At 40.2% G+C, this 27460-nt stretch overlaps 1 long non-coding RNA gene across 1 annotated transcript; it reads left to right on the top strand.

Annotated features, from left to right (window-relative positions):
- Positions 1-74: 74 nt before the first annotated feature.
- Positions 75-27256, top strand: LOC120297721. The gene is made up of 4 exons (XR_005553872.1): positions 75-171; positions 16471-16558; positions 21820-22247; positions 26665-27256. It is a non-coding gene; the product is annotated as an uncharacterized LOC120297721 (long non-coding RNA).
- The last annotated feature ends 204 nt before the right edge of the window (positions 27257-27460 follow it).

Here is a 27460-nt window from a genome sequence, read left to right as displayed (position 1 = left end):
GGAAAGAACAGAGGACGAGCCTTTTAGTCAAGAGGCCCCTGCGGTGTGACGGTTCCAACAAAGGGGCATTGCCTCCCTTGGTGCGCATGCGCCAACTGGTGTGGGAGGGCGGAATGACCTCGTTTGTTGCGGTCCGGTTTGTTTGACTTTCAATTAATTCGGGTTCTGCAGGTTCGTTTCCGAGTTCAGGAAAAGTAGCTTGATTTGAATTGCAATTGAATCCTGAATGTTCCTAATCTTGATGGCCTTCAAGCATGCCTGTTTGTAGAGTCTTTCTAATTGACTCTTTGGAAAGTCCCGTGAGTTGTGCGAGCTTCGAAAACGAATAATTCCTGGATCAGGATCGGAAAAACAATTCTAAATAGCCCCGGGGGGGCGGGGTAAGAATCGTGACGTCCCTGAGTCCTAGCGGGACTGCGCCTTCCATTCGCTTTTATTCTTTTATTATTATTACTATTCTGCTAAGACACCCACCGTCGAGGATCAGGCTGCAGGACTGTGGGGTAGGCAGTTTGCCCAACACGGATGAGCGCATCAAGACCTGGAGATGCTTGTGGAGGAGGAGGAGAAATAACCAGCTTTTTGGAGATAGGCAGGAGGGAATTTATCAGATTGCCCGTGTTTTGCATTTATCTTAAACGTTGGGGGAAGACTCGCAACAGAAGGACCAGGAATGGGGCAGAGGGCAAGAAAATAGAAGGGAAAATCCAAGGCATGCATTGCAAAATGGATTTTGGTAGTTTGCAGTGCCCCCAGGCTCTGGTTTTGCAGGGTAAGGGGAGGGCAAGCTTTGCATGCTTTCTGCTGGAGTGATTTCACAGCTTGACCATGCCCTCTTGATTTGGACCTAAGAGTAGCAGGTTATATGTCGCCAGTGGCTGTAAGAAGATACCAGCTTCCTTAAATATGGAGGGGTCATTCTGGAGCAATTATTTCTGAGCTGGGGTTTTTTTTTACCACTGCCTTAGCTTCTTCTTGATATGGGCTCTATATACTCTACCAGCTCAGTTTGAAGTCTTAGATGGTGGTATTTACACATTGGTCCTTTTTATCTCACCTTGCCTATGCAGAACATGAGTAGATTCAGAAGTTGGATTAAGATGTGGTGTGAATCCAAACATATTGCATTGCTGAATTCCTTGTTACGCTGGCTGAGTTATATAAGTCATTCAAGCTAAAGTTTTAATGTACCACTATGAATTTTGCCACATTTTGAGCGCAGTGTTAAGAGGGGGGGCGTGTGGCTCCATAGTTAATTTTCCCAAGGGTTAACTTGATTGGTGTCAAGAGGTTCTCCTGCTTGAGCAGGGGGCTGGACTAGAAGACCTCCAAGGTCCCATTGAGCCACCAATAGGGCTAAAATGCTTATTAACATGAGGTGGATGGTTAGGAAAGTAGTAATAGCATCCCAATGATTTTTTCCTGTGCTCAAAAGCACATAGATGGATATCCTGGCAGTAATTTATTCATTTCAGTATGAGTGAAGTTGAAAGATTGGAATACATAAGGATGCTTAGTGAGTTGATAGGAGCATTTTGAAATAAGGAAATGTGAACATTTTTTCTTCTAGGGAATTCCAAGTCAAAGCAAGCTTTCTTTTTGGACAAAATGTCCAGGGTAAATTAAAAGGGAAAATTTCTGACTACCTTATGGTTATCACAAGATAGAAAAACAGTGATCGGTCATGCAGAAAATCAAGCTTGGTGTTTATTTCAGTGTAAATACCATTATTTTAAATCTGGTTTGGTAGAATTAAGACTTTGAAACAGAAAAAACCATTCAATTAGGTACACGGTGTTCAAGAACATTAGGGGCTTTCTGTCCAGGGGAATCCCAGCAGAAATGTTTCCATTTCACATAAGCACATTTTAGAAGGGGAATTCCAGTCCTTGAATTGTTTCCTGTATGTGTCATAGGGCGCAGCCAATAAGCTGCGAGTTAGACTTGCTAACAGGAATCTTTGAGAATCAGGCTACCAACATTGTTGATCTATGACCACTAGCTTATTTTTAATGAAGTTTTGATCTCTTGCCATAGTCTTCAACAAGGCATAGTCTTTCTCATCAGGTATCTGATTGCATCTGTTTCTGAAAATGACTATAAAAAATACATTCACATTCTCTCATTTCCCAGAATGTTATGGAAATTTAATGAATATGTATTTTAGTCACAGTGGGTTTTTTATAGTGTTTCAGACTGCTTTAGATGTAAATTGATTACGTATATATGGTATTATGCTAACCCTTTCTTCTTGTGCAGTTCATTGGCATTGTTTATTCAACCTAACTGATTAAAAGGATAAAATCACACTGCTGGCTATTTCTTTGTCTGGCTTTGTTTAATAAATCTGTGGTACAATGTAGTTTTTTTTCTAGATATTTACAGGATACAAAAGCACTGCAGGTTATAAATAATATAACATTTGAAAAAAATGTGCCAAGGCTGAGCTCAGCAGTCAGGCTCTTTAGTTTTCACATGAAGGTCAAGCATGTGTAGTAAGAATGAATATGTGACTGGTTTTTAGAAATATATCTTACTTTGATCTTGCCTGGCAGAATAAATGTTGGAGCATTGTTGCAACTTGATTTTGTATTCTTTGGGGTGGAGGTTGTCTTTATCTTCACCCTTCTTTGTAAAACAGCTATAGTTCGTATAATTAAAGGGTGGTATACAGTAATTAGGAAGAAAATATCAAAAGGAAGCCTATTTTGTGAACTTAACTCTGCAAAATGCAGAAGGTTCTATTAAAATAGCTAGCATACCCCCCCTCCAAAAAAGAACCCTTAAGGCAGCTTTTTGTTTAAGAAACGTTGTATGCTAGCCAGAGTCACTTGATTGGGAGATGGGTGGCTATGTAAATATGATTTATAAATAAATAAAATATTCGCTAAAATTGTGTTGATTGTGGGAGGAAAAGTCATTTAATTGTCTGGTTTCTAATTTTATTCAGTTATGTTGGCATCACACTAAAAAATGGTTTTAATAACTGGTATGTTCAGTGACCAAAATTTACTGCATACACACACATGCTCAGCCACAAATCATTGTTTACAAAGCACACACTATAGTTTACCAAAATAAACCATATGTGATGGCTTATCATTGGTTCAGTTCAACCTTTCTGCCCTGTTTGTAGTGGTGGGATTCAGCTGGTTTGCACTGGTTTAGTAGAACCGTAGCTAAATTTTGTTGGGTTCAGAGAACCGGCTGAACCCATGCTGCTTCTGGAAGTTCGTTCTATGCCTCGGAGGCCTGGAAGAGGTCTCCCAGGCCTAGAATAGCCCACCGGAAGTGCGTTGATGTCACTTCCTGAAGTCCGTTCTAGGCCATGGAGACCCAGGCCTGCATTCACACAGAGAACCGTATGTTCAGGTATTTGAATCCCATCACTGCCTGTTTGGAACAGAAATAGACCGCCAAGGACTGAGTGTGACCCTCTAAAATAAATAAATAAATACGGGCTGATTGTGACCCTCTAAAATAAATAAATAACATGCCAGACATACTTTTTGAGGTTTTAGGAGTGATTTAGGAAATGGGGAAATTCCTGGAGTTGAAGTCCACACATTTTAAAATTGCAAAGGTTGCAAAACCCTGATTTAAGAAATAAAAGTTATTCTTTAGCCTTTCCAAAGCCCAGAACAGGAACAGAAATCTGAAGTGATTATTTTGGTGATGTTACAGCATTGCAAGGCTTTGTCTGATAAGTTCCACAGTCATAATTTGAGGATGTGCTCAGAGACCAAGAAAGGTGACCCAGCTGAGTTGGATAAATTACCGCTTCCTTTTCTGTCTAACTTCCCCATACTTTGGCTTCCCCTTGCACCCTGGCTTCAATGTTCCCTTTACAATATATTGGGTCCTGTGTTGAAAAAGTACTTTGTAATTTGGGAAACTTAATGATTTAGCAATGTAAGCAATCATGCGCCTGACATTCTCCTTGGAATCTCTTTGGGGTCTCAGCTCTGAGCTTTGCATATGCAAATTAGAATGACATTTGGACGAGAAAGGCATTTTGTTTTCTTCCTGCAAGAGGACAGATTTCAGAACATGCCTGCCCTTGTTTTAGGAAAGAAGCAGACTTTAAATTCAGTTGATTTCTCTGAATGCTACACTGAGACCACTTTAGGGGAGAAAAGGGCTTTATTCATTAGGAAGGCTCATAATTGTTTCTTATCAAGCATTTGTGTAAGCTTTTATTTGAGAAAACACTTTCTCATTTTCCCTTCTGGGTTTTCATAACAAAATGGTTTATCCCCACCATTCTCAACTCAAACACCCTCTCCTTTATTTCTCTTTGATGCAACTCTCTAGAGCAGTATTTCTTTACTTTGACAGCTTCAAAATATGTTGACTTCAACTCCCAGAGAACATGCTAGCTAGGGAATTCTTAGGATTGAAGTCCACACATCTATCTTAAAACTACCAAGGTTGTGAAACTCTGCTCAACATGTTTATGCAGGGGAAAAGCCTAACATCCACAGAGAACCAGTCCCATAGGGATGACTGTTGGTAACATCTGAACTGCGAAGTACTGTCCTGTAAGTTGTGCCTATATTGTTGTAAATGAAAACTTCTTCTCCAGGGATGGAGAATGCTTCAACCTCTAAGGCATAGGTCCCCAACCCCCAGTTGGTGGACTGGCACCGATCCACAGCATGCCAGAAACCAGGCCATGCAAACAAGCAAAGCCCATCCATGAAACCATGTCCCCTCCGGTCCGTGGAAAAACCTCTCTCCAGGGAATCGGTCCCCGGTGCCCGAAAGATTGGGGGCTGCTACTCTAGGGGTGGGGAATTATTTTTTCCAAGGGGGCACATACTAGGACTCTTGTGGAGGGCCAAACCAATAGGACTGGGAAGGTACATAGGCATGCACATATGCACATACATAAATGGAATAGCAGTTACCTTCAAAATAAAAGCAATGCAGTTGTATTGCATGCATGGTATACATTTATTTACTTTTGATTTCTAATTCAGACAGGGACAATCAAAAGGCCAGGTGTGGCCCAAGGGCCGTAAAATGCCTAGGTCTGCTCTTGAACTGTATCAACATATCTGAAGGTTTAAAAAAGTCCGCATTTCATACATACAACATTGAGGGATGGAAGTAATTGTTCCTTGTGGCTGAATAAGTTTGGATACCCAAAATGAGTTTAGATGGGCTGCAAGGAGCAATTCTGAAGCTGTCAGTTATAAAAAGCTAAATAACATCTTTTTATGGTAACCAGCTCCATAGAGTCAAGGAAAGCCCAAGAGATCAAATCTTTCAACAGGATTGAGGGAGTAGATTTGCTCAAATCTTCATTTTGATTCATTATGTAATCAATTCTCAAATCAATATACGAACCCAAGCAGTGTCTTGCTGGATGGGATTTCCAGCCTATGTAGTCCTGCAGTCTGTTCTCATAGTAACCAGCCAACTGCATAAGGAAGTGTTCTAGTCTCGAGGCTTCCGGTTTTGCGCAGTAGTGCAAGTAGCCAAGAGATCGCAGGGCTCCACACCCTATGGCCGATTCTTTTCTTTTTGGGGACCCTAAATGGGCCTAAATTTGCCCCGGAAAAGTGACAAGGAGGGAAGCCCAAGAGACAGCGGTGGATCTGGTTGTTTGGGAAAAGCCCTCCAGAAACCAGCAGAAGAAAGGCTAGCTTCACTCCAGCTCCAGCTCTAACTCTAGCTCAAGCTACAAGCAGCCGAAGCCAAAAAACACTAATTTAAGCTTGATCATAAACAACGTGTTTGGAACTGGGTAAGAATATCGATTTTCTCTCTTCTACTTGATATTTGATTTCCCAGGGAGGAAAAAGCCCAAGAAGCAAAAATCCTTTGAAAGTGAGAAGAAGAGGGATTCTTGCCCCACCCTCCCACAGAAGGAAGTGGCAAATTAAACTTTTATGGGGACAGAAATATATTGAAATTAAATGAATATAAGACTTAAATCTGGATAAGTTTGAAATTGGTGGAATTTATTACGATTTTCTTTTCAAAAGATTGATGAATACTGAAGAGAGTAATTGTTTGTTTTGAAAACTGAAAAAAATGAACTGGTGCTGACATCTAGTGGTGGATGAAAATATTTAACTGTAGTTGCTCTAATACAGGAACTGACAGAAAGCCCTGTAAAAGATAAGTTGTTTTTGTGACCTTCAATGTCTTAACTAAACAGAAAACAGCTGCAAGAAAAAGAAAACATTTTGGGCTATTTACAAGACAAGAACTATAAACGTTAGGGAAAAAATTTTCCTGGATTATAAATACTTATAGAATTGTGACTCTAAAATTGTTTGCAGAGAAAGAAAAACTTTGATTTTTGGCTATCATGGAACATCAGAGACCTGCAGAAAGAACATATCAAGGAAAAACAAATACTTTCCAAGAGGAAATGCATGCTATGTTGCAACTAATTCAAATGACAATGATTTCAAACCACGAAGAAATTAAAAACAACTTTGAAAATTTAAATGAACACATCTTCAATTTAACCTTACAACAAAAAAAAACTCTCAGAAAATAAAAACAGAAAATGATCAGATAAAGCAGACAATTGAACATAAATCAGAGGAAAGAGATTTAAAGATGGAACCCAACAATGGACAGCCGGAAAAAAACTTGCAGGAAATATTGGATATGGAAAAGATTATCTACACTTCAAGACTGCAAAATAAGATTGAGGACAAGAAAAAAGATTTGACAAAATGGATTATAGAGCTGTCAGGAGAACTACAAGAACTTGAGAGACAAAAAATGATAAGAGAAATTAAGAGAGAAAGAAAGAAAAAGATTTTCAATGAATACGAACGGGCCAAACCTTCCCACAAAAGCATTTCACTGGATTTGTCTCCTGTACCTACGACAACATCTACAAGGCTATGGGAAGACTTTTTGGTCCAGCAGAGCATACTGATTAGGAAAGATGTTTGGCAAAAAAAAAAAAAAAAAGGGCTAAAGTTAGAACTAAGAAATTGGATGATGGGACCTACCAGATGGAATATTTAAAGACTAAACATTTGTTTGAACATGATTAAAAAATAGAAAAATTCTGGATATAAATGTATTTTAGTTTAAGAGGGATAGACCCCTCAAGTAACATAGTATTCTTTTTTTTACAATATGGGAAATATAAAAATGTTGGAATGGTTTATATGAGGGAAAGGTTTTAGATATTTAAGTGTAATTGATCTTGAGAAAATCTCAATTGACAAGAATGTTCTGAATGTATTAGATGGAATATTTAAAAATTAAACATCTGTTTGAATATGGTTAAAAAGTATAGAAAATTTTTGGATATAAATGTGTTTTAGCTTAAGAGCGATATGCTTTTAAGTAGTATATTTCTTTTTTTCTTTCTTTTTTAAAGATATGAGAAATGTAAAACTGTTGGGATGGCTTGTATGAGGAAAAAGATGTAATACTTAAGTGTAATTAACTCTGAGAAAATCTTAACTAGTAAGAATGTTTCGAACATTACAGGGAAAACAAATCTAAACAAGAACTTTGAAAACGGCTTATGATATAATTAAGATGATCACTTAGAAAAGAAGCTTTATATTGATGTGGTTGTTAAATACTAGAAAAATGTTTATATTCGATTGTTATCTATCAAAATATTAAGAAATGTACTAATTTAATGTTGGTAAAAGAATATTACTAGAAGAAGAGAAAATCAAAGAAAGCTACTATCTGGATTATGGAATTATAGAAATTAATTGTTATGGATTGTTTTTAAATATAAACCCAGACAACATGCTGTTTACCAAATATTAAGGTGATTATGTTAAAAATATCAATTATTTATATATATATATATATATATATGTTTTCTGAGGTTTTCGCGGGTGTTTGTATGTAGGTCTTTGGTTGTTCGGGTTTTCTCCCGCGTAAAATTGGAAGTGTCTTGGCGACGTTTCGACGAAGTCCCATTCGTCATCTTCAGGCTGGTGTTTTCAGCTTCGTGCTTCGAGCAGCAAAGCAGCTTCATTGCTGCTCGAAGCACGAAGCTGAAAACACCAGCCTGAAGATGATGAATGGGACTTCGTCGAAACGTCGCCAAGACACTTCCAATTTTACGCGGGAGAAAACCAGAACAACCAAAGACCTACATATATATATATATATATATATATATATATATATATATATATATATATATATATATATATATATATTAAATTCAATTGGTCCAACTCTTTTTTGAAGCCTATTAGATTTTCTGAGAGAACTCATGTTGGAGTATCTTGTCCTCAATAGAGATTGGTAAACAATCCTAAGGTGTCTTCTGCATCTCTGCCTCTTGTTACTCTTTCCTCGCACTTGTTTATGTCTTGCTTGTTTCTGCCTGTTTAAATGCTATATATGTACATGAGAGCAACAGGCTAGAAGCTGGGACATGTGAATTCTAGTTCCTCCTTAGACACAAAGCCAGCTGGGTGTGTTTAAGCCAGTCACTCACTCTCAAGCCCTTGGAAGAAGGCAATGGCAAACCACTTCTAAAAAATTATGGGGACTTGTACAGGAGTTAGTACTGATTTAAGACACTAAAACAACAAAAATCATGATAGCTAGGGCTAAGATTTAAATAACCACAGTGTCAAGTGGGACAGGAAGGCAGTTCCATATAACCTATGACATCACATCCCACCTAAGAGAAGGCAAGCTAAGGTACATTCCAGAAGAGTGTCAATTTATATGGCTAAAGAAAATCACATTTCTAGTCTATATTACAGATAATATGCTGGTAATAATCTTTTTTTTTTAAGTAATTAATTATTATCTCTCACTTAGAGAAACTTTGTACTGATATGGTCTAAGCTGCACCCTATCCTGTTTACCGTTGTGGTACAATTATTTAATTCCAAAACATGTGGAATAAGAAGCCTTAAGAATAGATGAAATAATTTTAACTATAGCTTAAAAGTTATCCAAGTTGTCATTTTCCAATTATGAAGGAATACAAAGTGCAATATATAGCTCCTTCATGGAGGCATGAAGGCTGATGAAAGAAAGTGATTAAAAAAAACCTGGTATCCCAGTTGTAGGGTCATGCATTCCAGGGGGAAAATATTATAATTCATAAAAAAAAATACCCTGAGAATTATTCACGGCAACACCTTCTTACAGATATTAGCCTTCTAAAGTTAATTAGTCACTAATTTGGGGAACTTTCTGTTATCTTTTGTTGACACAAGGCTTCATGTTAATCATACTTTTGACAGGAAACATTGATTTTTTGCTTCTTTTATCCTCTTGGGGGTAGCCCCTATGGAGAAATAATAATTAAATAAAAACCAAAAGTGGGAACAAATCTTACATGCGCTCATCCACTAGTGCTAATTGCAATGTGCTGGTTGGTGAAATTGTTTAAACTTCAGTGCCGCCCAACCAGAGCTACTCTGTACAATGTAAAAAAAGGAAATACAATAAGGTAAGTAAATACAATTAAAGAAATCAACAAGATAGAAAATCCAGATAACTAACTCCAATGCATACATTTGCAAAAAACATCAAACAGAGCCAACAAAGGGTTTCATCCATGTTTCCCCAAGATCTGGGAAGACATCCGGGTTTAAAGACTTCTTGAATGTTCTCCAGGTAAAAGCCATCTGGACCTCATTTCAGATGGCAGATGCCATTTCTGAGTTTCTACAACCTTCTAAGCCAGGAAGGGGGGGGGAGAGGGGAACTAGCCAAGGCTAAAACTAACCCAAGTTTAGTAAGTTGTATTAATGTAGCCACTTAGGTCTTTCGATGATTTGCTTAAGCGTGTTATGTAAAGGTAGTCATTATGTGCTCCCAATATTATGTACAAATGTAACTCAGCACGTTTTATATTTTATGTGTTTTGGTTAAATTCAAAGTTTCATTCAGAGGAGCTTTTTTGGTATTTACCTATCCAGAGGCAAATACCCCATCCAAAGGTATTTGCCTTTGGATGGGGATCCATAAGTGACCTTAGCAGCTGGCAGTTACAAAATACTTGCTAGCCATTGCATATTAAATCCAGGATGACAGGATTTCTCCTCCACCTAAATTCTGTCTGAAGTTCACAGGGAGACTTCAGAGGGAAACCGGTATGGTGCCAAATTCCACCAGGCCTAGAGAAATCTTAGGAGGAGAAAAATTAATCCCTTAATGCAAATATGCTTTCAAAAGAGCCAACAACTAATCACATTCTCTTTGTTCCTGGTTTTAAATCAAGAGGGTATAGGTGGCACATTATAGTTGGGGAAGAAAGGCAATACGAGGGCCCATGATGTGAAGGAGATAGAGCAGTGATGTAAAATTAGGTGAGGACACACAACACTTCATGATGGGTATTTCTAGTTTTCCCATCTTGGGCAAATAGGTTGGGTCTTTTCAACTGTTTGTTTCTTTTTAACTATTTTATGATATTTGGGGGTTCTGCCTCACCTATAGTGTGACTTTTGCCAAATTTTGTGTTGATGAACATTGTTGGGAATGTTGGCCATGGGCCGATCACCCTGTCTCAGCCCAACCCACCTCATGCGGTTGTTATTGTGGGCAAAATAAGAGGAGAAAGGTGTGTCGAATATGTTAGTTGCCTTGAGTTACTAGTGAAAATGATTCAAAAAGCGGGAAATAATAAATAAATAAATAAATAACCACAATGCTGTCAGAGAATACATAGCTTTGTGCTCTGCTTTTTTTTCATGGATTTAACCATCCTGGTCTGCCAGGCTCTGAAATGGCTAATCCTGACTCTTATGAGACTCACTAATGTTAGGATTTATACAGACGCCAAAGAGGCTGGAAAGTATGTTATTATTTTGGAGAACAAATCCGCAAAAATAACAGGGTTGTGTTCTGTCCTTCCTTTGTTCTTTTTTCCCCTTTCATATCCTTGAGGACTAGAAATGATCCTTAGACATTTCCTTTCCCAGTGACTTGCTAGTGCTACCCCCATCCCTGAGTCAACATAAAATGACACAGGAGTAAAATTTGCCATTCCCATTGCCAATTCTTATCCTGCCTTTCACATGCTATTCTGAATCACTGTGTGTAATGTTGTCTTGATTTGTGAATCTAGCACTCGTGATAGACAACATACTATAGATCCTTTGTGGCCTTGCTGTCACATGTTTGGGGAGAGGGGCAAAAAAACATCCACTAATCAGGTCATCAGGAATGGGAGGGTCTGACTGGTTTCTCAATGCTGCTTTGTCTGTCCCACCTCAACGTTTTGTTTGGTACCTCTTGCATTTAAAATAATGTGAAATAAATATTTGGAAAGATGCCACAATAGAAACTCTTCTGGAGAAGAGTAGGGGTGTCTACGGTGAATGTGTGTTTCAAAAAAATTAAAATGATAGCTGTGCTCATGTAATCAAAGCTCCTGATCTTTTCACATGTATCACAACTTTAACGCCATGATTGTGACTGCTTTATTGTCTGAGATGGTATAGGTCGTCCTGCTTGAGCAGGCGGATGGACTAGAAGACCTCCAAGATCCCTTCCAGCTCTACTCTACTCTTCTCTACTCCTATTCTATTCTATTCTATTCTATTCTATTCTATTCTATTCTATTCTATTCTTTTTTTCTTTTTGGAAACCTCACCTGCAGATACAGTATATGTGGAGAAAAGGAAGGCAGGGCCTATTATAATTAGGAAGAATTTTGTAGTGGAATCTCCACCTGACTGGAGAGAGGTTTTAAATCAGGGCTAGGCTTAGAGTTCTTCCACTCCAGAAAGTGGCACAGGCCTGACCTCCCCCAGAAGCCCTGAAGCTTTATCCGACCATTCCCAAGCGAATGTAGTCAGCCTGATGAGGTTCTTGTAACATAGGTGACTAACATTAAAGCTTCAGCTTGAGACTATCCACGATTGGTTTTGGTTGCTTGCAGTTGACAAGCTTATAGAGAAGAACAATTAATACTTAATAGCTGTTGGGTGACCCTTTTCTTCCTAGGAGAAAAAATTACTAATACTGACAAATATAGAAAAGTGGCAAATAAGCACACACACACACCCTTTCCCCCACTAAATGAAATAACGTATGTTGAGGTCTGCTCTCCTTCACGTTGTTAGAAGCATGAAGAGAGGCTGGGGTCAAAATAACATTAGTGCAGTGATTGTCAACCTGTGGGTCGGGACCCCATTTGGAGTTGAACGACCATTTCACGGGGGTCGCCAAACAATGCAGTCCGCCATTTTTTCCCCCTTTTCCTTAGCTGTGCTACTCCCTCTTATTCTATTGGCTTTTGAAAGCCAATAGAATAGACTCTCTTGAATAGAGTCTAATTCTATTGGCTTTCAAAAGCCAATAGGAATTGTCCAGGCTGTCTCTGCCCTGCTGAGCCCGCCAAAAGTCCCATTCTGCAAACGGTGCTGCACCAGTTGAGTAGTCCTCGACTTACCACCGGTTGAGTAGTCTTCGACTTACGACCGGTTGGGGGTCGCGGCATTAAAAAGGTTGAGAACCACTGCATTAGTGAGTCTCATAAGAGTCAGGATTAGTCACTTCAGAGTCCATCAGATCAGGATGGTTAAATCCATGGAAAAAACATGGATTCCTATTTTAAAGTGCAGGGCTATACGTCTTCTAATAGCTTATTTGTTTGTATCCCACTTTTATTTGTTTGGTTATTTTTTTGTATCCCGTTTTTTATTATTTTTACAAATAATGCAAGGTGGCTAACATATCCAAAGCACCTTCCTCCTATTTTACCCACAATAACAACCCCCTAGGTAGATGGGGCTGAGAGAGAGTGATCAGCCCAAGGTCAATGTTTCCAACACTGTTGATAAGTTTCATCAATACAATTGCCCAAAGTCACACTTTAGGTGAGGCAGAACCTCCAAATATCATAGAGTAATTAAAAAGAAACAAACAATGGAATGGACTAGGGCAGTGGTGGTGAACCTATGGCAAGCATGCTAGAGGTGGCACTCAGAGACCTCTCTGTGGGCACTTGCGCCGTTGCCTCAGCCCCATCTCCCCCGTAGCCCCCTCCTCACCAGCAGCCCCCCCGGAGGAGAGCCGCTCCCAAGTGCAGCCCACATGGAGCAGCACAGCCAAGGACATGGTAGCTGGGCAATAGGGACAAGACTCCGCCATCGTGCCCCATTGCGCCCAATTGATGCTGCAGGGTGTGGGCGGAGGGGGGGCTGCCATGGCACTGCTGGGCCATCTGGGTGATATGCGGCAGGCCATGGAGGTGGTGGGTGGCCCTGTGGGCGGGCAGGGCGGAGTGGGGGTGGGGCAGGCCCGGGTTTTGGGCACTCAGTCTCTAAAAGGTTCGCCATCACTGGACTAGGGAGATCATGAATCTGAAATTAAATTAAGGAAATTAATTGCCGATGGGAAGAAAAATAGATTGTTTCAAACAAAAAATAACTAATGGACTTCCCATGGCAAAAGAAAGCAGCTATGAAGCCAGCTTTCCATCGTTGTGTTCCTTTCTTCTTTCACTAAATGGGCTTTACCCTGCACAAAGAAGAGAAAATGAGAAGTGAGGTCTACAGAATTTCCTAGAGATTTCCAAAGACTTGGTTTCAAGTATGAGCAGGCGACAGAAACAGGTGCGACTGCTGTAAAAAGTCTAATTTCATATTGTAACCAAGAACTTAAGATGAGGGGGTTTTCCCCATAACACACATTAAAAACAGAGTCAGGGTATCAACCACCTTGATATTTTTGATGACCCCAGCTCCCCATGGATTTAATCATTTTGCTGAAGGAAGAAATTCATAACTGCAAGACTTCCTCAATCTGATGTCTTTGGGAAATGCTGGACTAAATGGCCCATAATCCTTAGCCGGAGTCAGAAAATATATACAAAGTTTTAATTTTAAAATGATCTGAAACTCCTGCATTGAACAAAAACCTGGACAGGAAGGTTACCTCACTTTTCCTTTCTTCATTGCAGACAGTGTTTCTCAACCTTAGAAACCTTACTCTCTGTGGACTTCAACTCCCAGAATTCCCAGTCAGCATGCTGGCTGGGGAATTCTGAGAATTGAAGTCCAAACAGCTTAAAGTTGCTGAGGTTGAGAAACACTGTCTGCAGATATTTCCTGTTCCTATCACTGCCAGACAGAATTGGCAGAGCTGAGATGCCTTTTCATTTTGCAAAGATTAGGAAGAAGCACAGTGAAATTTTCTGAGCCTTCCTATGGTCCTAGAAGGGGAGTTTTTGAATTTCCAAATTAATTCAGAGTTTGGGAGACTTCCCGGTTTTGAGACTTATTCAGAATTGTTTTGCATAGAAGTCCCAAAGGTGCTTTTTCACAAGGCAACTGGACTTCCTTGTTCCTTGAAGATGTTTTGCTTCTCATCCAAGAAGCTTCTTCAGCTCTGACTGGATGATGGGGAATGGAAGGATTTTACTCCTTATAGGGAGCTGGTCATTTGCATTCTTTTAGAGAGTCATTGATACCACCTGGATGGTGCAAGTGGATGTGGAGCCTTCTTGTAACTGCTGAAAGGAGTGCATTGTAAACTGGAGATAGATGATGTCAAATCCCTCCCTGTTGAGAGAGGGCTGTTCAATTTTGACATAAATGGCCTCTTTGACCCTTCTTTCAAATCAGCGGTCCTCTCTGCCCAAAATGTGGACTTTGCTTTGTTTTTTAAATGCAGATGGACTGCTGACTCTTGACCTGTTGGGTTTGTTCTCCCATGTTGTGCCATGCATCACATTTTGCACAGAAGAGAACCATTCGAGAAGAGTCCTGTAAATGCTTTCTTTAGGATCCTGAATTTGTTTCCAGAACTACAGCTCCCAGCAATCCTGGGCAAAGTTCATGGCACAGTCACCAGTGAGATGCAGAAATAAGTAGTAATACAGTATATACTGCAATGGTACTGTATGTGGGAAAGGCTTTGGGGGAGTACACAAAGAAATGCTGCCAAGCCAACAGTTAGATAAGAGACAGCATGCCTTGCAACTGGATAGCTGATGGAATAGGACAGTGATGGCGAACCTTTTAGAGACTGAGTGCCCAAACTGCAACCCAAAACTCACTTATTTATCGCCGGGTGCCAGGTGGGCGCAACCCACTGGGTGGGCGTGGCTGTGATGGTCATGGCAGATTGGGTGGGTGTGGCCAAGGTGGGTGTGTTGATGTTGCTCATGGGGAGGGATGCCTGTGGGGGCCGGGCAGGGTTGGGGGAGATCCAGGGGGTCTCTGGCAGGTGGGGTGGAGGCTCATCCTGCGGGGTGAGGTGAGGCAAGGCAGAGATGCCTTTGTCACAGGGTAAGGTGAGGCAGGGGCTGGGGCGGCTGCTGCCTGACACCATCAGTCCCTGCACACAAAGGCCAGCAAGCGCATGGGTGCTGAGATGCATCCAGCCATGTGGGACCTCGGCAAGTTAGTGGGTGGCTGGTTGAAGAGGGACGGTTGCCATCTCCGGGACATGGCGCGCGTGCCCACAGAGAGGGCTTTGAGTCCCGGCTTTGGCACGTGTGCCATAGGTTCGCCACCACTGGGATAGGAGGTTCAGAGAAGATCCTCCCTATTTCCTCAGGCTATAAAGGAGACAAGGGAAGGACTGTATTTTCAGAATTGCAAGATTCTGTCAATGTAGGCAGAATAAATTAAAATTAGCTCACCTGCATGTGATTCCTATCTGGTTTATCCCATGAGGCTGACATATGCTAGTTGGTAGCCGCTAGAATGTTGAAAACAAAAGATTGCTGATTTAGAGGATTAATGGTTTTAGGGTATTTTCACAATTATTGCAATGACAAACTTGCATTTGTTCCTTATTTGCTGCACGTAGTCTCACAAGTACCAAGCAGAAAATTATATTAAATTATATTTTCTGCTTAGTACTTGGACAATAGATTCCCGATAACGATAATGATTCCAGTGGAGAATTTGGTTGTATCTATATTAGTGGACAATAGAGGACATAAGCCAGTTGGATATTTTTAACACCTCAAGGTACAATGTACTTATTTAGAAGATCTGTTGATATAGTAAACTTTACTTCTAAATAGAGAGAAATCTTCAGGAAAAGGATTGCACAGTTGATTAAGTAATCTCTTTCAAGCAAAGATCAACTACAGGTAGCCATTGACTTACCACAATTCATTCAGTGACTGTTCAAAGTTGCAATGGCACTGAAAAAAGTGAATTATAACCATTTTTTCACACAATCGTTGCAGCATCCCGATGGTCACATAATTAAAATTCGGATGCTTGGCAGCTGAATCATATTTATAACGGGTCCCAGGGTCCCAGGGTCATGTGATCACCTTTTGCAATCTTATGACAAGTAAAGTCAATAGGAAAACCAGATTCAATTAACAACTGCAGTGTTTCATTTAACAACGCTGGCAAGAAATGTCATAAAACAGGGCAAAACTCACTTAACTGTCTTGCTTAACAACAGAAATTTTGGACACAACTGTAGTCGTAAGTCAAGGACTACCTGTACTAAAATTCACCCAGCTAGACTGACAGTTCTCTCTTCTCTTTCTCTTTTGGTAACATTAAACTGTAGATTTGGAAAGGTCCACAAGGATTATCCAGGATTATCCACTTCAACACTCTGGAATGTGCAGGCAGACCAATAAAGTCATCCATGAAAGGTGATTCTCCAGCCTTTTCTTAAAACCTTTAAAGATGGAGAATCCACACTCTCCATAAGTAGACCATTTCACCCTTATGCTCATGGTCTTCAAGGATTCAATATGTACATTTGGACGCTGGATTATGTGCATTGTCAGCAAACTATTATATCAATTGGCTGCCCTTGAAGAGTATCTGGAAGCTTCATCTCGTTAAAATAAGGCAGTCTGGACAATTATGTTTTTCTTGCAAGTTACATTGGTTGCCAGTCTGCTTCTGGGTTCAATTCAAGGTGCTGTTTTTGACTTTTGAAGTCCTACATGACATGAGGCCATGTTATTTTAGGGACCACCTCTTCTCAAATATATCTATCCATCCCATTAGATCTGGCAAGACAGATATATTACAGGTCCCATCTGCTAAGGAGACCCTTATCTGTCATAGTGCCCACCCCTGAATATTCCTTTTTTTCTCCCCCAGAGTGAGAGCCAAACCTATTGGCCTTCCAGAAATCTCTTAAAGCAGGGGTATCAAACTCAATTTCATTGAGGGCCACATCAGCATTGCAGTTCCCCTCAGGGGGCTGAGTGGGTGTGGCCAGGGTGGGTGTGGCCTACTGGAGGGATGGAGGGGTGTGACTTACTGGGTGGGTGTGGCCAGCCCTACATCATTCCCATCAAGGGGTCTGTGGGGGCCTGGGCAGGAGTGGGACAGATCTGGGTCTCTGGCAGAAGGAGGTGAGACCAGGGCAAGTGCCAAGGCATGGTCCACTGGAGGAGCCTCACTGTTCCTCTCAGGCCATGCGGGGGGGGGGGCTTATGGAGCTAAGACTGAATGTGTTTCAGTATAGATGACCACCACAAAATTGTACATTGGCTCCCAGCTGGCCTGGGCCAGGGTCAAGGCCGAGGGGGCCGTTCCCTCACTGTTTCATGTGGCTTCGCGGGCCACATGAAACCACTTTGCAGGTGGCATCCGGCCCCTGGGCCTTGTGTTTGACATGTCTGTCTTAAAACATAGCTTTTTCAGCTGGCTTGGGAATCCTATGGAAATAGGGATCCTGCAAGATAGTGGTATTATATGTGAGATTTTGGTGTATTCTCCCATGAGAATATTTATATTTTATGTTACTTATATTTTATGTTAATTGTTTTTATTAGTTAGTTGAGATCTGTTTTAATCATTTATTTTATTGCATTTTGACCAGAGTTACACCAGTGAGATGGGTAGTTAGACTGATAAATAAATACACATGGAAGTAGCTGGATAACATAAAAATGAAATATGAGACTAAAGCTCCAGTAAATCAGCTCTCAAATGTATTTCCTATCCAGGTTTACTTGACACTTTATTTATTTATGTGTATTTTCTTTTTACAGCAGTCAAAAATCTTATTCTAGGACTTTTAATATAGCCATAATTTAAATATTACGCCTCCACTGAGCTTTCTGAATATGTATTTTTATTTCTGTTATTTTACTTTTTAGCTGCTTAAATATGATTACTAGTTTCATATTCAGATTTTTAGCTGTGGTTTTTAGTTTCAGTGATTATATGATGGAATGGAAACTTTTTTTCTAAATCAAAAAATATGTTTTGTATTACTAGCCTTCATGGTTAGTATGAAGGCTAAAATATGCTAGCGTTGGGTTTGATTTGCTTCTGTGAATGAACACAATAAACACAATAAATTTGGCACAACATTTTATAAAATAAATAAAGTCTCCTTGAAAAGGCAAATATTTTAAAAAGGAGAAGACCTATGTGAAGATTTTAAGCTAGCATCAGCATATAAAGTTGAAAGTCACAATGTGCTTTGCCCTTGTCAGTATGTGATAAGCTATTTGAAGTATTTCTCAATTATTAGTTGCACAGTAAATGCACAAAGTGCTAAGTTGAAAAGTTCACTAGAGATAACTTATTGGAATGGGGTGGTTCAGTGACAAAATTGAGGACTGTCTTCAAGCCATTTCCCTTCTATGTCCTCCATATGGGTGGCAGGCGAAGGCTCTCTCTACTTTAACTTGACACATATGCAGCGTGCAATTATTTTAAGAGTGGGAGAAAAAAGTCCATGGCCAGTTTTACATGCTATCCAAGATTTTATACATCTCAGTAATATTCTCCTCCAACCCACTTGCCCCCCCTTTTTTTTACAAGTTAAATTCCAGTCATTCCAGTTTTTTCTCATAAATTATGTCCACTGGTCATTTTGATTGCCTTCTTTTGCACTTTTTTCCGCTCTGCTATGTTCTTTTTCTAAAAATGTGCTGGCCCAGTTTGCATAATAGCCACATAATGTTTTATTTTCTGTCCCTTTCTTTAAGGATATCTAACACTATTAAGCCATGTTCCTGGATTTTTCTGACATTATTGGATATAGTTTTGTATTTTGAAAAAGTATTTGGCCCCTTTGGGGTTTTCGGTATTTTGTTCATCTTTGCTGTGGAACGTTAGCTGGCCTTCATGCTGACCCTACTGCAATCTACACTTGAATAAACAAATGACACATGGAAGAAAAACAGAGTTCAACTCTGAGAAAAAGGATAGTAAATTTATTATGCAAATCATCAGTTGCAAAACCTTTGATTCCAAATTGTAAAGAAAGTGGAGCATTGTTCCAGTAAAAAGGTAAGTTTATTAGAGAATTGACCCAAAGATCTTTTCCAAAGGGTAGCTGGACTTTTCTTGGGGTTTTTTGGAAAACATTTTGCTTCTCATCCAAGAAGCTTCTTCGGGATTTCTTGGATGAGAACTGAAATGAGTTTTTTTTTAAAAAAAAGTCCAACTGCCTTTTGGAAAAGCACCTTTGGGACAACCATGACCTGGACCATTGGGAATCTCCATAGACACTAGAGAATTGAATTCCTGGTATAGATAATTCAATTGGTTGTCATCTTCATAGGCTTTCGGTTTATTTGTTGGTTAATTGTTGCCTTAACAGTTCATAGAAAGACTTGCTTTTTCCAGGAACTGGGCATAAACAGAAGTGAAAATGTTCCTGAACTATCACTTTTTGTGGTTGGCTTCATGCTTATGGCTTATTTTCTGTTGTCATTTTTTGGGAAAAAAATGTTATTTAATCTTAAGTTCATTCAGTCAAGGGCAGTCTTTTTTAGAAATTGGTGTCGCACTGGCAGTCCTATAGTTCTTTAACAGTGAACCTGATATTTGTGTTAGGAGGATAGCAATTTTATATCTAATGATTTAAATTATTGGGTGGATGCTGTCAGGATCTATAGAATAAAAGAAATGAACCAGATGGTTGGGGTGACTGGATGAGTGATTGAGAAAATGAACATCTAGATCAGACATGTCAAACACAAGGCCCAGGGACCGGATGCGGCCCGCAAAATGGTTTCATGTGGCCCGCGAAGCCATCCTGGAAACAGTAAGGAACGGCCCCCTCTGCCTTGGCCCTGGCCCAGGCCGGCTGGGAACCAATGTACAATTTTGCGGTGGCCATCTATGCTGAAAGGCATTCAGTCTTAGCTCCACAAGGCCATGTAGAAACAGTGAGGAACCAGCTCCTGCTGTGTCGCCCCCGTCCCCTGGGTGCATGTGGAGAGGTGTCACCCTTTGCAAGGAATGAAGAAATGGACCATGCCTTGGCACTTGCCCCAGTCCCACCCCCTTCTGTCAGAGACCCTCAGATCTGTCCCACTCCTGCCCAGGCCCCCACAGCCATCCTTGACATGAACGATGTAGAGCTGGCCATGCCCACCCAGTAGGCCACACCCACTCCATCCACGCCCACCCAATAGGCCGCACCCACCCAGCCCCCCCCCCGAGAGCAACCGCAATGCTGATGTGGCCCTCAATGAAATTGAGTTTGACACCCCTGATCTAGATGGCCATACTCCTACCCTGAGGATTTGAATGGGGCTTAATGAGCTGTAGACACCACCTTGGAGAGGTGGACATCCTTACACCAATTCTCAGTAAAAAGAAGTGAATTTACAATCTGCCATACTCAGGGGATTTTTGAGATTTTCCATATTTCCAGACAAGTATGAAAGTGGGAACTAGTGGCCAGCTTCAACATCTTGGGACTTTTTAACATAAGATTCTGGTTTGTAGTGTCTGTGAATAATATAAGTCACATTGGACTTTCCTACCTACCAGCCTTACAAAGAAGACAGGGGAAGTTGATGTGAAAAGTCATAACCAGAAAGAGAAGACTTACTTATCCCTTATAGTTTCTCAATCACAGTTCTCTTACTCACACAAATGAAATAGTAGAAGAATTCAAATTTACAAAGTGAAAGGAAGAGGGAATTACAATAAAGATGTTTGTTACATTTTCAGTCTGAGCTTAACAGTGAATGACATCAACTTTGTTCATGGTGAAATGTCAGTTTTTGAACACTCCCCTCTACATAGTTCATCATCATTACATCATCATCATCACCACCACTACCACCACCATCATCAAGCAACTTTTGCCTTAGTGATATCTCCAATTCTTATTCCAAAAAGATCACTAGTTAATTAACCAAGTATTCCGACTGGTCCAAAGAGATTACAGTAATGTTTGTGAGGCAAGAGCTCCAGATTTCCTGAACTTGGTGCTCGCCAGATACGTTGAAAATTACAAATCCCAGAATTCCCGAACAGCAAACCCAACCCCCATATTCATTGGGAAAACTGGGAATTGTAGTTCAATACATCTGAAAGGCACTCAGGTTGCTTCTGCATAGGAAGATCACAATAAATCTGGTAATAGGCTGACATTTTTGGTAAAAGGTATGAAACTTTTGTGAAGACTTCATCAGATGCATGGAATGGCTAAGCTGGTGTAGGATTTAAACTGGGATGAAGTGAAGGGAGAATGGATTGGGAGGGCAGAGTGGCTATGTAAAATGCAGGTATTCATTCAATTTTTATTCCATCTTTGTTACTTTATAGGTAACAAAGGTGGGAAACATACTTAAAACTCCTTCCTTCTCCTGTTTTCCCAATTGCCCTGTCACCCAGGTTGGGCTGAGAGAGAGTAACTGGCCCAAAATCACCCAGCCAGCTTAAGAAAGATTACAAGTATGTTGTCAATTAATTGTTCAGACTTTCTGATGACCTGAAACCTTTTGATGTATGCAAACTCAGAAGTTTATCACTCAGTGGTGCTTATAAATTTTCTTTATTCCCAAAAGTCTACGTTGAGGTATATAATGGAATGTTCTGGGAAGTTAAAATGCTCTATTATTTTGCCCTCATTCTGAATTCTGATTTCAAACTTGGACTCAATTCTTTTTTGTAAACTCTTGTCTCTTTGTCCCAGCAGAATCCAGGGGATCATCGCTGGCAGATAATGGTTTATATCTGGATCATTGTAATGTGCTCTCTCTGGGGCTACCTTTGAGGAGTATTCAGAAGATAAAATTGGTTCAGAACCCTGCTGTATGAACAGTTCTGGAGACCCCTAGGGTGGCACATGCAACAATGCAAACTGCACTGGCTACCGATCTGCTTCTGGGTCGAATTCAAGCTGTTGGTTGTTACTTTTAAAACCATTTATGGGTCCAGGATACCTGACGAACCATCTATTCCAGGGGTCTCCAACCCCCAGGCCATGGCTTACTACAGTTCAAAACTGGGTTGTGGGAGAAATGGGCAACTGCATATGCATGAAGCTCCATTTGCGTGAGCAGCAGAAAACCGCGCGCACCCACATGAAGCTCCACTCGTGACTGGAGGGTGCCCTCTGCTCATGTGAGTGAAACTTCACGCTTGAGCACAAGCACCCTCTGCTCACACATGAAGTTCCATTTCTGTGAGGGCATGCATGTGCACCACTCAAATGGAGCTCTAGGCACGCGAGAGCACCTGACACACACACACACACACACACACTGCACTAGGCTGCCAAGCTGGAAAGATTGGGGACTGCTGATTTAACCCAATGGGACTGACTCATCCCATTTATTCCTGCAGAAAGGGCCTATTCAGACCACATCAGCCAAGGACTTTCAGTTAGTCTAGGGTAGGGGTAGGCAACCTTGGCTCTTTTATGATTCCTGGACTTCAATTCCCAGAATTCCTGAGCCAGCCATGCTGAGGGGAAAGGGAGAGTTTCCAAGTTGAGCCATGCTGGCTCAGGAATTCTGGGAGTTGAAGTCTACAAGTCATAAAAGAGCCAAGGTTGCCTATCCCTGGTCTAGGAGAAGAGCCTTTTCTTCCATGATCCCTTCCCTCTGGAATATCTTGCTGCCAGAAGTAAGGTCTCCCGCCTCCTCAACCTTCTGGCCTTCCAAAGGGGTCTTAAGACTTGGCTCTGCCAGTTGGCATGAGGTCCCGATAGAGATACTTTAGACTGGAAGTGGTTGGTGCAGTGACAGGAAAGGCTCTACCCCCTGCCTGCTCAAATATATGTTTTTTTAAAGTATATATAATTAATTCCTCTGTAATTTTAATTGTTCTTATATTTCTTTATAATTGTTTTTATATTACTATTTTTGTTATTAGGATAGTGAGATGGGTGGCAAATAATTTTAATAATAAATACAAAATAAATATTGTAATAATAAATGATAATAAAACCATAATAAAAATAGATCACATATTGTAAAAAACAAACAAACATGGGAAGGCACCTTTACTTTTGGGCACAGGTTGAGCCAAAAATTTCCATTGCTAAGACGGTTGTTAAGTGAATTTTGTTCCATTTTATGACCTTTCTTGCCACAGTTAATTAAATCACTGTAGTTATTAAGTTCGTAACATGGTTTTTAAGTGAATCTGGCTTCCCCATTGATTTTGCTTGTCAAAAGGTTGCAAAATGTGATCACATGACCCCAGGACATAGCAACCATCATAAATACATGTGAGTTGCCAAGTGTGCAAAATTTGATAACATGACCACAGGGATGCTGCAATGGTCATAAGTGTGAAAAGCAGATGTAAGTCACTTTTTTCAATGCCCTTGTGACTTTGAACGGTTGCTAAACGAGTAGTTGTAAGTTGAGGACTACCTGTATTATGTTTTTGGAGTGGGGTCTGTGATGCTGCTAGTGGCAAAATTGTAGGGGCAAAGTACACATTTGGATTTGTTGCAGGGTCTGGTGGCAGCGTTTCTCTTGTTTCTTATTGCTTGTGAGAATCTGCTTCAGGTTGAGTGGGTTGTGTGTATGCAAGTATGGACCTGCCACCTAGTGGTTAAGAAAATGCAGTGTCATTGTCTAAAATGGGTTCTACCTTATTAATAATATATTTGAATGGCTTGACTCCAAAATGTAGATGACATCCACAGGTGTCTTCTTGTTTCATTAATGTGATGTGTAGTTCCAGGATGTGTTAGGATGATACTGGCTGTGTACCTGACTCTTGAAAGTTTTTTCTCCATTTCAAAATAAAAACTAGAGGGAGAGAAAGAAAATGAGGCAAACCTAGGCTATTGTATTTGTTTAGCACCATCTTGTGGTATGAACGAGAAACACAAAGGCAAAAAGATTTAATGAATAGCAATAGGACAAAAAGTGATTGTTAGAAGGTGGGGAAAATGTGTTTATTTAAATATGTATTTTTCATGTTTAGTTTGCAAATATCAAAATCATGGAGCATAATATTGGCCATTACAGCAATTCTGGATTTGCATTAATAATGATTCAGAAATATGAAATTACAAAGAGAGTTAATTAAGGGAAAGCATAGGAATGTGTGCTAGGGGTTGTGGGAAGTCAGTGCCCCCAGAGAAAGAAATATTTTGGGGAATATTTAAAAGGCAGAATATATTTTCCCAAAGGAATAATAGAAAATCTTAGGCAGAAACCATTAGCCCCAAGTCTCTCTGTCCCAAGCAGAAATCAGGTCTGTACAAATGCAGATGTGATAATCTTGTCAGAAAGATTGGAGCCAGGAAGCTTGGACCTGATGGGATTAGAAAGACAAAGATCCCTAGAATCAACAATCCCTCACAGCAAAAAATCCAACACAGGTCATAGTCATCAGCCACACCCCAAGGAAGCAGGAAATGACCTTTGGACATAATAGGATTAACCCACCACCATCAGAATACCAGAAAGGCACACTCAGACTCAGGTCAAAGTTCATGCCACAGGCTTGAACTCCAAACAAAAGCTCAAGAAGGTATAAAACCCACCACTCCCTACTAGATGTGGTCAGCTTTCCCAGAGCCATGTTTCTATCTGGCTCTGCTCTTCAATAAACTACAACCTTCTTTCTAAAGCAGTCTTCATTTTGTTTATTCCCAGTTTGGACTGGACCCTGATGAATATTTTTCTTTCAACAGCATTAAAACACATTTCATAATACTATGACTTTTGTTTGGCCATAACTGCTCAAGGATCTTCAAAGGCAATTCAATGCACCACTGCCCAGAGTCACTCGATGAGGAATATGGGCAATTTCTGAATATATACAAATAAAATAAATAAATAAATCTTACTGTAATACAGATAAGAGTTGACTAAGACTTGAATATTTTAGCACCCAACTGTGTTTTGCAAGCAACTTTATACGAGTCAAGGAAGTTACAGATAGAAATCAGTGGTTGGGGGGACACATTAAACAAGTTGTCAAGCAGAGCAGGTAGTTGTATAGTACTTAAGGCACTGGTCTAGGAATGGGGAGATAGCATAGTTCAAGTCTACCTTCATTCATAGAAACTCACTGGGTCAAACTCCTTTGCTGAGCCTAAATTACTTTAGGGCAGTGGTTCTCAACCTGTGGGTCGGGACCCCATTTGGGTCGAACGACCATTTCACGGGGGTCACCAAACAATGCAGTCCGCCATTTTTTTTCCCTTTTCCTTAGCTGTGCTACTCCCTTTTATTGTATTGGCTTTTGAAAGCCAATAGAATAGACTCTCTTGAATAAAGTTTAATTCTATTGGCTTTCAAAAGCCAATAGAAATTGTCCAGGCTGTCTCTGCCCTGCTGAGCCCGCCAAAAGTCCCATTCTGCAAACGGTGCTGTACCAGTTGAGTAGTCCTCGACTTACGACCGGTTGAGTAGTCCTCGACTTACGACCGGTTGAGTAGTCCTCAACTTACGACCGGTTGGGGGTCGCAGCATTAAAAAGGTTGAGAACCACTGCTTTAGGGAATGATATTGTAAGGTAAAGTAAAGGAAAAATTCCATATTAAGTTGTTCTGAGCTTTTAGAAGCTATACGTTTTATTAGTACCAACCACAAACTTTTCCTGCTGATCTGAATCTGGTTGCTGACTATTCTACCTTTCACAGCAATGATTGGATCTTAGAGTCTGTTTTACTAGTGGCCCTTACAGTACTGGAACGCTGCCCATGGGATGAGGACCTAAAGAGCTAAGAATTTATTGTCTACTTTTTTGGTCTTCTCTGTTTTCATATTTAAGCCAATATTCCCTGGTTGTATATGTGTACATTGGGGGAAAGGGGGTGGGAAGGGCTCTGCAAAGCTTAAGGTAAAGGGGGGCAACCAAGGAAAATGATTGACAGATGGGCCACAGAAACTTGGCAAGACCCCACCCTCTCAGAAAACTGAGAGGGTTTTGGCCAGTTTTAATGTGTACTGTACAGATAGACCTCAATTTACAACCATTTGTTTAGTGATTGTTTAGAGTTAAAATAGCACTGAAAAAGTAACTTATGACCATTTTTCACACTTAATGACTTATAGCATTCCTATGTTATGTGATCAAAATTTGGGCACTTGGCAACTGGCATCTATTTATGACACCTGCACTGTCCCAGGGTCACCTGATCACTATTTGTGACCTCCCTAGCCGGCTTCTGACAAACAAAGTCAGTGGGGGTTAATGATTAGCTTAATGACTGCATGATTCACATAGTAACTACAGTGATTCACTAAACAACTGTGGCAAAACTCACTTAACAATTACGTTGCTTAACATATAAATTCTAGGCTCAATTGTGGTCATAAATCAAAGAATATCAATATTCCTTTAAGAACATATTATTACAACTTCCCATTCTTATAATGGGTACAAATGACACCAAATCAAATTGTATAATTCTTGCAGAAATACTGTTGAACATTGGCTCCTCTTGAATTCAGTTGAGGAGTGTTAAATATGTCTCATGCTAAGGCATAACACTTGTAATTAATGAGCAAAATATGAAATTATGTTATTTTTGCTTAATCTTCCTCATCCATGTGTCTTTCAACAGAATGATGATTGAACCATTTGCTGGAGATTCAATGGATTTCAATACCGACATATTTGGAAGTTTACAGGAATCATGAACAGTGGTCTAAGTCAGTCTTTCTCAAACTTGGCAACTTTTTTAAGAGGAGTGGACTTCAATTCCCCGAATATTCCAGCCAGCTGGAAATTTCAGTCCATGTCTCCTCAAGTTGCCAAGGTTCAAAAACACTGATCTAAAATGGGTTTACCAGTTATGAGAGAAAAGAATGAAACTAAGAGCCAGAGCAGGAAAAACAGAGACGAAGGTTATCCAATAGGATGGTGGCTAAGAAAGCTGGGACACTACAGGGCGTCTTCTCTGTCAACACAGATGACATCAGTATAAAAGCAACAACAGCTGGATTTATTGACCACTTGAAAATCCATTAACCAGAGGTTCATTTAATCTTTTAAGAGTGCTCTGGATTTTATTCTTTATGCTACTTTATGCTGTAATCATTATATATTCTTTAGGTTTTGTTATCGATGGGTTTACCATTTTTGTTTTTATCTTAACTGTTTGCAATACTTTAATGTTTGTGATCATGATTGCCTTTGCTGTATTAAAAGTATTATTTTTAAACAATTCAGAATGTGTAACAATTTTTTACTCAAGATGGGCACATCACGACCTTCAACCTTGTTTTTAGCATACTAGAGATTTTGAGGGTGGCACAATTGGAACCATACAATTATAGGTATAAAGCACCATAAGGCACCACGGCAATCTGCAGGAAAACTGGTTAAAACATCCATGTGAGGTGGCTGTCCAGCATCTT

This window comes from Crotalus tigris, unplaced genomic scaffold (genome assembly GCF_016545835.1).
Source record: "Crotalus tigris isolate CLP2741 ecotype Arizona unplaced genomic scaffold, ASM1654583v1 scf7180000023684.367845, whole genome shotgun sequence".
Taxonomy (NCBI): Eukaryota; Metazoa; Chordata; class Lepidosauria; order Squamata; family Viperidae; genus Crotalus; species Crotalus tigris.
This window is presented reverse-complemented; position numbering and strand designations above follow the sequence as displayed.